At 43.0% G+C, this 10,591-nt stretch overlaps 1 pseudogene; it reads right to left on the bottom strand.

The window, feature by feature from the left end:
- Positions 1-6,220: 6,220 nt before the first annotated feature.
- Positions 6,221-10,591, bottom strand: part of LOC102772488 — a 21,498-nt pseudogene continuing 17,127 nt past the window's right edge.

Here is a 10,591-nt window from a genome sequence, read left to right as displayed (position 1 = left end):
ACCCCATCTATGCACGAATTGGTGCACCAGGCCTCTAGTATAATAATAAAACCTAGCAACAGAACAACAGGTGTCTACTAAATAAACTTCACTGGAAGGGCCTGCCTGTCTCCCCTGAGGCAGCCCTGTAGACAGATTCCATGTTTAAGCTGAAAGGATGGGTAAAACTGCCTCCACCTTCTCATGCTCTGCTCTGTGGACACTGCACTTTCCTGAAAGGATTTTAGCCTACATACAAACAGGCTGGCTCCTCTACACAAACTGTTCAACTTGTCTGCCACAGAGCTAGTGAGTTTCATTGTTTCAAAGTGCTTTGTGTTTGATTTCTAAACTCCCTGACAACTCAACGTGGTTTTAATTAACTTCTTTGAATTCAGTTGTTTTCAACTCAAAAGCTTTCTTGGATAAAAATTAGCCCCATCAGCTTGTGCCAGTGTGTGATTTAAACCTGTGGCTTTTCCTTTGCCATCACTGGCTGCCAAAAGATGGGAAGTGCCTTTTTATCAAAGTGCTGGGTTTTCCTTGTGTTTTTGTGATAGATGCTAGCTGAGATGATTTTTTTATGAATTTGGCTCAGACCAAATATGGTGAGGGAAGAAGAACTAACTATGGCTTTCAAAACTAACTATGGTTGTGTTCAGACACCTGTGTTCAAGACTGCATCTTTTTTACCACGTTCAGCTAGCACTGTGATATAGGCTTTTAAAAACATGAGTTCTTGCCCCAGTCAGGTGGCTCACTTGGTTGGAGTATCATCCCATACACCCAAAAGGTTGCAGGTTCTATTCCCAGTTAGGGCACATACCTAGGTCCCTGGTTGGGATTAGTATGAGAGACAACCGATTGATGTCTCTCTCTCTCTCAAATAAATGAACATATCCTTGGGTGATGATTTAAAAATAATAAATAAATAAATAAATAAATAGATAAATAAAACACTACTTCTTCAGTGCCTAAGTGTCACTGAAGGTTCTATCTGTTGGCTTTGTCAATCTGCCAGATACAGGGTAGTAATATAATTTATTGTTCATGTGAGGACCCTCTTGAGAGTAGAAGAGGGTGTTAACTGGATGGTATGCCACAAGAGTAGGTGTAAACCAGGACATACTGGCAGACAGGATAGAACTCTTCTGCCCCGTGGGCCATCACTGAGTTCTTTTGAAGGCCCCATGTGTGCTGGGAATGATGCTAAACTTTACCTGCTGATTGCTCTCATAACTTTAAGTATATTTTCTCCCTGGAATAATCCATTTGTTCCTCCCTGGTTCATTCGATTTCAATAACTCACTATTTCAGGACCCCAGGACCCTTCCACCACGAAGTCCTTTTTCTGCTTACAAGGTTCCTATTCATTTCCCCCTTCACCATCCATAGAGATCCTAGTGATTGTTCAACACCTTCTGCAAAGTAGAAGCAGGTCAGGAGGTTCTTGTCACCTAAACTCCTACAGGGCTGTGTTTGTGTCCTCCTTGGGCACTTGCCTGCTTCTATTTTATTACACTTTTACTGCTAAACTGAGAGAGGAGATCAAACACAAAGTCTGGGCTCCAAAGCAGTCATTGGACGTGAGCCCCTTGTTTTAGCTACTTCTCATGCCTTATTTTAATTCTGGTCTTTTGGGCATATTGTTTTCTAAACTGTGATAAGAAATAAACATAGAAGAATATTGAAATCCTTTCTATATTTGACATTTTTAAGGAACAGCCCACACTGTTGCTAGATTGAATGCTGGCATCTCCATGTAAGAGCTGTGGAATCCTGTGTAAGTTACTTAACCTCTCTGTGCCTATAAAAGAGGGATAATAATGGTTCCTACTGCCCAGAATTCTTATGAGGAATGAGTCCTCACAGAACAGAGCATGGACATATGAAATATCAGTATCTTGGCTTTTGTTATTGTTCAGGCTGCATGCATTTCCTGTTTCTTGAGCATTTATTCACATTTTTGAATTGCATTGTAACTAAAAGAAAATCCAGAGCTATCAGCATATGTCATGTAGTGAGGCCAATTGTCTACCTACCCATCAGGGACAACAGTGCTATCCACTGGAGAACGATTGCTTTGATCCAGTAGACACTTGGTAGGACAGAATGATGAAAGGAGGTTGGCCACTGCAGCACAGTGAAAAGTCATCTGAAACATGAAGAGCTGACCAGGCCACCCCACTGATGTTTGCACATCTGTGTCCTCATCTGTAGAACAGGAACAAGAATAGTATTTATTTCATAGGGTAGAAGCAAAGATCAAATGAAATAATACATGTGAAGCATTGAGCATGGTGTCCAGGGGATGCAAGTACTCAGTATAGCTCTGATGTGTTCCTGGCATCCATCTGGGAACATGGGTGACTGTTGTTAGGAGAAGTGCACTGGGTGTCCTGCAGAAGGTGCCCTCCTATTCCCTTCAACTGTGGGGAAATTCATGGTTGGTGCCACTAAGGGAAACTCAACAACAACCTGAGAAAGTATGGTCCCTCTTTTATTAGAAGGACTGGTGAGAAGAGCATATTTTCCCTCTGGGAAGGATGGCTAACACTAGCAGCTAGAAGAGTGGTCAGGCTCAGACAATATGACAGTGACCACTAGCAACAGAAATAGTATAAAATTAATGCCATTAAGATCCAGGCTGGAGCCACACAAGAAATCTTTATCATTCACCAAGGAGAGTACATGACCTCCTGGGGACTTTGCCAGGAGAGAAGAGGTGAGAGCACACATGGTCCTTCCGGGGGGACTCAGAGCCGCGGGTTTGTTTGCACATGGTCATTGCATCCTGTGTTCCTAGAGTGAGTCACTCTGGCTCTGTAGGCCTGGAGAACCAGGGGTCACACACAGTACAGGATCATTGTCCTGGGGAAGAAGTTTGCTCACTTCCAGGTGTACCTGCACCTAATGTGTACGTCTGTCTTGTTCCAGGAATCTTCAAAGAAGGGAATTCCACCAGCTTTCCTTACCATCTGTTATGTTCGTCCCCATTCACACCATTCCTTCTTCATCATGGCTCAGGGAAAGCGACGGTGGTCTGCACCTCCTTCAACAAGCTCTCTCAGAAAGCCCACATGGCACAGTTGTCCTCAGTTAATTTTCACTTTGATCTTAACCTCACTCAGACTCTGGATATTAAAGAAGAAATAATGCTCTGTGACCTTTAACCAGGGCACTGCTGCTTCCCCACCCTCTCCCCTGTGGTTTGGTGAACCACACAGTCTTGTTCTGCAACATCCTTATTTCTGGACTTCTCTTTCCCAGCAGGGAGATGACTAATGCTAAAAGCCATGTATGACACCAAGGTTTACCAGGCACACCAAGTGCTCATTTGAGATGTACTTTCAAATAGTAATATCTGTGCTTGGAACCCAAGGTTAAATTTAGTTACCGAAAGAAGTCCCAACTTTGCTCCACCCCTCTTCAGTGCTGTGCCCTTCCCTTCCTAAGGATGCAGTGAGGTTGAGTTCCGAAGTGAGCACGACGGTGCTTCTTAGAGGTGTCAGGCAGAGTGTCACCTAGTATGGTGACTGGAGGACCTTCTGAGGACAGCCTATTGTGGAGTGGGCTTGCAATGCACTCCTCACTGGCAGAGGCTGTCTCCACTTTTGCTCTGGAAAAAGTGAATTTCAATGTCAGCCTAGGGAGGGGCTGCAGTGGAGGTGGGGATTTCATAAAGAGAACTTTCTTTAATGTTCTCCAGATATTTTTAAATGGGCTTTACTCTGTGCTGCCATTCCACCCTGACGTCTGGGTGACAGCTCAGGCTTTGAGGTTGTCACTACTTCCTGGTTGTGGCTTGGAGGAAGCCAAGGAACTGAAGGAACTCAAGGGTTGGTTTCACTTGTGTGGGAACAGCGACCACTAGCCTCCAAATTCTCAGCCTCCAAACTCTGTCACAGCTAAGCCCAGTCACTATCCTGACAGGTAAAGAGGAAGAAACTTGGTCAGAACACAACATTAAAGACCGAAAGGGGCCAGAGTCATGGAGAGGCACAGAGAGAGAGGGGCTGGGTGTTTGGGCAAATTCAGGGTGGAGTGATACACTGTGGGGTGGGCTGGTCATAGACAGGGAGGACACTTCCGTACAGTGTGCTGTGGGCTATGTCCAGAGAACTCCTAGGGTTTTGGGGAACAGGAGTAAGAAATTAGAGTTATTTTGAAATTCCTTTTGTTGGCAGGACTGTTTGTTGAGCTAATCCAGGAAGGTCCCGGATCTATAAAGCCACACATTTGAGTAGGTGACAGGCCACTCATCTCCACAGGACAGCCTGGGAAGGGCTTCCACCTGGGCACTGAAGGACAAGAGCCCTGCAAGAAAGGTCAAAGGCTAAGGGGCCATTGGGATTTGGGTTTATTGAACAGGCAAGGGTGAAAAGTGGCAGTGGTGGGGGTGGGAGTGGTGTTAGTTTACATGTAGGTGTGTTTGCTATTAACTTCATATTCTTCTGCCAGGAAAGCTGGAGTCCTGGGACTGACTGCTGGGCTGGGTATCTTCCCTGTATCCTTGGGTTGTCTCTGTTATTGGCACTGGATATGAGGAGAATGCTAAGGTTTAATGTCCTTTTTATGGCCAGTTTGGTTGCTGGAACCTTCCTCTTAGAAAAGATACTGGTTCGTGACTGAATGATCTCTCCCCACAGAGAAAAACCATCTTCCTCAGAGGGTCTGGGTTGGTTTCTCTTTAAAGCAACGTGTGGCCTCCAAAGGTCCTTCATAAGATGGCTGAGAAAAAACAGAGCAAAAACACTAATGTTTTTCTCTATGTCTCTCTCTCTTCACAGCTGAGTTGAAATTCTTGCTTTGGGCCATATGGTGTGGATATTCCAGAAGGAAATTATATAGTGCTCTCTGTTTCTACTCAACTGCTTTCACTTTGTCAAGTGGACCCTTTGAAGCAGCCTTCTTACCTCAGATTCTGACATGAATAATTGTTTAATTGCCTCTCACTCTATACAAGGTAAAGAATCAGGCCTCAAATTTGTATAATTCTCTTAACCAAACAATAGTGGAACCACCCAGGGCAGGTTTCAAAGAAAGGAAACAATTTCTTACATATGTTAAACATTTTATTTTTTTTTAAGTCCTTTGCTCTGTAGTATTTTGTTAAATTGGATAATGCATATGAAGCACTGTGTAAATCATGTAACAATAAAGTAAGATTTTATAACAACTACTGATTTGATTTTCTATATAAAAAGCTGAAGCTCAGAGAAGAGGAGTTACAGCCCCAAATCACAGCAGTTAAGCTAACACAGGTGGCCTGTCTCCTTACTCTGCCCACTCTCTCCTCTGTACCAGGCACTCCCCCTACAGAGGCTGGCTTCCAAGCAAGCGGGCTGGTCTGACCTGGGTCCACAGGTGTGTTTCCGGATCTGAGCTCCCAGGCACTGACCTCGCCATCTCCCCTTACAGGCTCAGGTAGAGATTTGCCTTTTTCCGGGTTTATCTGCTGCCAATCACTCTTCAACAGATCCCTTGCCCTCAAGCTGGGATAGAGGAGTTCCTACATTCCCTAAATTTAAAAAAAACTATAGGTTTCTTTTTCTTTTTTTCTAATCCTCACCAGAGGATAAGAGAGAGAGAGAGAGAGAGAAACATGGATGTAAAAGAGAAACATCAACTGATTGCCTCCAGTTCACATCCTGCCTGGGAATAGAACCCACAACCTTTTTGGTGTACTAGATGATGCTCCAACCAACTGAGCCACCCAGGCAGTGCTGCTTTTTCTTTAAAAAATAAAACAACAAAAACTATCTCTGAAATAAGGTCACCAACACATTTCTAGATTTTAAAAAAGCTATTAGCAAATCCTCATTTTTAGGTAGGATGTTGTCTTGAGCTTCATATGTGAAGGAGATGGCTTTAGGGCATTTCTGAGTGGGGCTGAAGCACCCACCATTCTCCCACCCTCTGCCAAGATGGAGCCTACCCTGGGAGGAAGCAGGATACAGGGCCAATGAATCAACACCAGAAACCCTGTGAAGGTTTTCCTGGACAGGGACTGGGCCTAGTGCAGGTCTGTTGGGGTCCAAGCCCAGCAGGTCCAGGGGTTCCCAAAGGTGTGGACGGAGTCGGAGAAGAAGAAATGACACGGAGACAGCGTTCAGTTGATCAGCAGCCTAGCCAGGTTCTGTCGCCAGGTTCTGTTTGTTTTTTTTTCTAAATACTTTAATTTGGTTTCAAACATATGAAGGCAGTACACATGTGAGTGAGGAGGTTGCTCAAGTCCATAGGGGAAAGGTTATAAAAGATACATACAAATATCCATCTCAAAAGCATGAGGGTCCTCATATCCTTTCTTAAAGAGCATAAAGAGCAAGCACATTCTATACAAATGAGAGTTGTGACAAAGAATTTCATAGTTCAAGAGCCTGTCACAGTATGAGATATAATAATGGACAAGAAGTCTTACAAGCTTCTCTTGTCCAATACTCACTGAAGTCTCATTCGTTTTTCAGGGGGACCTTTAGTGCTCACTGTCTGTTGGATGTTCTTTGTGGTCTCCTTCTCATCAGACTTCACAGTTTCTGGTGTAGGTTCTGCCTCTTTCTTTGTCTGATCCACTGGGACAGGCTTTTCTCCAGACTTTTGCTGCACAAATTTGGGTGGAAATTTTTGTCTGAGGTCTAGGAGTAAAGCATCCACACGTTACCTCTGGAAAATAGAGCTTGGTTCTTCTTTCCTTTTGGTTTTAGGTTTAACTTTTTCTTGCTCTTCATGATCTTTGAAGTGCCACCAATACCCTTTGGAAGGATGGTATCGACAATATGACATAGCTTCATCAAAAGCTGACTGAATGCCATGCACCGCAGTCAGCACTCTAGAGTTTATAACTGATCCCAAGTCTGGTGCCCGTTAGATCACTTCAGCAATGATATAGTAATCAGCCAGTGGGATAACTTGGGTAGGGGACTGCCGCTGTTGCTTCCGGATGATAAAAAGAATGGGCTCTTGAGCATGTAAAAGGATGTATTCCACTCCAACCATCTGATTTAAGTGTTCTAATGTTAGTCTCTGCATTTTGACCACTTCATTATTACATGTTCTGTCGTAAAAAGGATTACTTCTTTCTGAAAAGTAATCTAGGACACTTCCACTGTTCAAAATGGGGATCCATGTAGGGGATATCCACCGCCGCCATAATTCCTAAAGTGTTCCCGGGTTCTCCTTCCGGCGCAGAGAAGACGGAACCACTATGACGACAGAAGCAGAGGATTGCTGGTCCTTGGGAACCTGAGGAGAAATGCACAGGGGAGGACAGTGCAGGACCCACAAGAGGGCAGGGAAGGGGAGGAGGCCAGGAGTGCAGGGGAGCTCCAGGTTCTGTGTTTTATTGTCTTGTTAAATCTGTATTTATACCAGTTGATTCCAATCCTATCAATTTTTATTCCCAAGGTTAGGGCGAGTCCTGTTAATCCCTAACTCCAGGGAAAAAATCTCCACCTGGGAAACAACCTTTCTTGGAGAGGTGACCTTGGTTAAAACACATAGCTCTACGAAGGGGAGCAAACATATTTAGAATAGTATGCCATATACGCCAGGTCCCTTGAAACTTATGCTGTGCAGATGTTTCTTTCCTGCAGCGACTGTGTCAAGCAGCAAGGATGGACCGGCTTCCAGCACAGGTCTGCCTCAAATCAGCCGCTAGGTAGCATGGGCTCTTGACTTTGTGCAGGAAAGATTTCATAACATGAGCCCAGGTGATTTTGAGAATATGTGTATTATAGCTATGGACAGTGATAGGAAGGAAGGGCTTAGGATACAAGAAGCAACAGAAGAGAGCCTAGATGGAGCTGCTATTAGCTCACTGAAAAGTCAGAGAAAAGGGGGGCCTTAGAGACAGGATCAAAGGGTTTATGAGCCTCATGAGGTCCCTTAGAATTTAGGAGCAAGCAGAGATACAAGGTGTGAGTGTGCTCTGTGAGAGTGCATTGTGAGTAGAGTATACTTGTTAAAGCTGGGGACAGTGAAACAAGGAAGGGCTTAAGGTAGAAGAAGCAACAGGAGAGAGCCTAAGCTGGGCTGCTTTGGCTCACTGAGAAGTCAGAGAAAAAGGGGGCCTTGGAGACAATTTCAGGGGGTTAACCCGGAACAAGCTGCCACTGCCTGCTGCTCCCCTGGTTGCAGGTTGCAAGTTGCAAGTCTTATTGGAACGCTTAAAGTTTAGGAGAAAGAGATTCGAGGCATGGGTGTACTCTAGCGAGAGTGTGCCCATAGAGCCTATGTCTTGAGGCTTTTTATAATTCTTGGGGGGAGGATCCCAGGGGAGGTCTTGAGGAGGGTCTTAGCAATATTCATTAGCTTTCCAGGTGAGTCCTTCAATATGTTGATTCATTAAAATGTGCACATAGAGGAGTTAGGGTTATTATTTGGTTAGTTTTATTTTCAAAGAATATCATCTAGGAGGGACAGGGGTGGGCAAACTTTTTGACTTGAGGGCCACAATGAGTTCTTAAACTGGACCAGAGGGCCGGAACAAAAGCATGGATGGAGTGTTTGTGTGAACTAATATAAATTAAAAGTAAACATCATTACATAAAAGGGTACGGTCTTTTTTTTTTTAGTTTTATTCATTTCAAACGGGCCAGATCCGGCCTGAGGGCCGTAGTTTGCCCACGGCTGGACTAGGACCTAACTGAGGCCAGTCTACCCCATGGCATTATGAAATATGTAAACCATTTTCTCTTAAGTATTCTTGGTTAGGGAAGACAAAATCTTGTGGTTCATTTGCTGGCTATGAATTGCTCAAATTATTTGGCCTTGTTTAATTATTTTGTCTCAGTTTCCCTTATTCCATTTGTCCCCAGTAAAAATTGTGCAAAGAACTTGAATAGACACTTCTTCAGAGAAGATATACAAAAGGCCAACATGCACACGAAAAGGTGCTCAACATCACTAGTCATTAGTGAAATGCAAATCAAAACTACAATGAAATGCTACTTCACACCCATTTGGGTGGCTGTTGTAAGAAAAACAAAAATTTCTTGACAAATGAGAGAATAGCAAGTGTTGGTGAGAATGTGGAGAAACTGGTACCCTTGTTCACTGCTGGTGGGAATATAAAATGGTGCAGCCACTGTGGAAAACAGTATGGCAGTTTCTCAAAAAATTAAACAGAATTACCACAAGATCCAGCAATTGGACTTCTGTGTGTATACACAAAATAATTAAAAGCAGGGATTCAAATAAATGCAGAAGTGGGCAAAAGTGATGCAAGGAGGGCCAATCAGAATGAATCTTCAGACTTTCCTTGGAAAGGCTGGGCAGGGGTGCTGCCTCTTCTCTTCTGGACTAGAATGAGGAAATAGCTGCTGGAAGCCAGAGGGAACCTTAAGGGGAGTAAGCCTTATAAGGTGACACCGAAAAGGGCAAAGTGAAGAGCTAGAAAGCAATTGGATTCTCAGTGACATTGTTGAGCTACTGAGTCAAGCTTTGCCTGAAGTGAGCATTACCTCTAGCACTGTTGGTTACTTGACCTAACAAAATCCCTAATGGTTTAAGCCATTTTTAGTAAAACTCTCTGTTACTTGTATTCTAACTGATAGAGTTTGATGATACATTAGTATACAACTTAACAGTTTACAAATCACAGTATCCAGCTTCATTTTTACAGCCCGGATATCCAGACATTTATTTCAACAACATAAATGGATCTTGTGAATATTATGCTAAACAAGACAAGTCCGACAGAAAAGTTAAAAGCCTATGTTTTCACTCAGATGTGGGATATAAAACTGAAAGCAACAAATAAAAAATAATAATAATTAAAACAAAAACCCTCATAGACACAAGCAGCAGAATGATAGTTACCAGAAGGAAGGGCAGAGGGTGTCAAATATTTGGTGATGAAAGAAAATTTGATCTTGGGTGTTCGGCACACAATGCAATACACAGAAGATGTATCATAGAATTGTACACTTGAAATCTAGATAAACTTATTAACCCATGTCACCCCAATAAACTTAATTCGAAACAAAAGAAATGCAAAAAAGGAAATAGAGACCATGAAGGCATTGCCCTAGGTTAAACATGGTTAAGTAGAAAAGTTATGTGAGGACAGAAGGTATGGACATGTTTTAAAGTTCTCTTCTCAGGGTTTTTTACATTATTTGTCAACCAGATGTAATAAATATTTGTTAAATAAATAAATAAATAAATAAATCAAAGGATAGAGGTGGGATGGTAAAAAGAGTGATACATTTTATTTTATTTTTTTGTTTTAATCTTTATTGTTGAAAGTATTACATCTGTGCCTTTTTTCCTCTCGTTGAGCTCATCTAGCCACTCCCACCTTCCACCCTAGGCCTTCACCCTAGTGTCTGTGTCCATTGGTTATGCATACGTGCATGCAAGTTCTTTGGTTGATCTCTTCCCCTCCCACCACCCTCCCCTTGCTTCCCTCTGTGGTTCAACATACTGTTCCATGCTTCCATGTCTCTAGATGTATTTTGTTCAACAGTTTGGTTTTGTTCATTAGATTCCACATATAAGTGAGCTATGTGACACTTGTCTTTTTCTAACTGGCTTATTTAGCTTAGAATAATACTCTCCAGGCCTATCTATGCTCTTGAAAATGTTATTTTTTTTTACAGCCGCATAGTTA

This window comes from Myotis davidii, unplaced genomic scaffold, assembly GCF_000327345.1.
Source record: "Myotis davidii unplaced genomic scaffold, ASM32734v1 scaffold119, whole genome shotgun sequence".
Lineage (NCBI taxonomy): Eukaryota > Metazoa > Chordata > Mammalia > Chiroptera > Vespertilionidae > Myotis > Myotis davidii.
The sequence above is the reverse complement of the archived record's forward strand: the minus strand, read 5'-3'. Positions and strand labels throughout refer to the sequence as shown.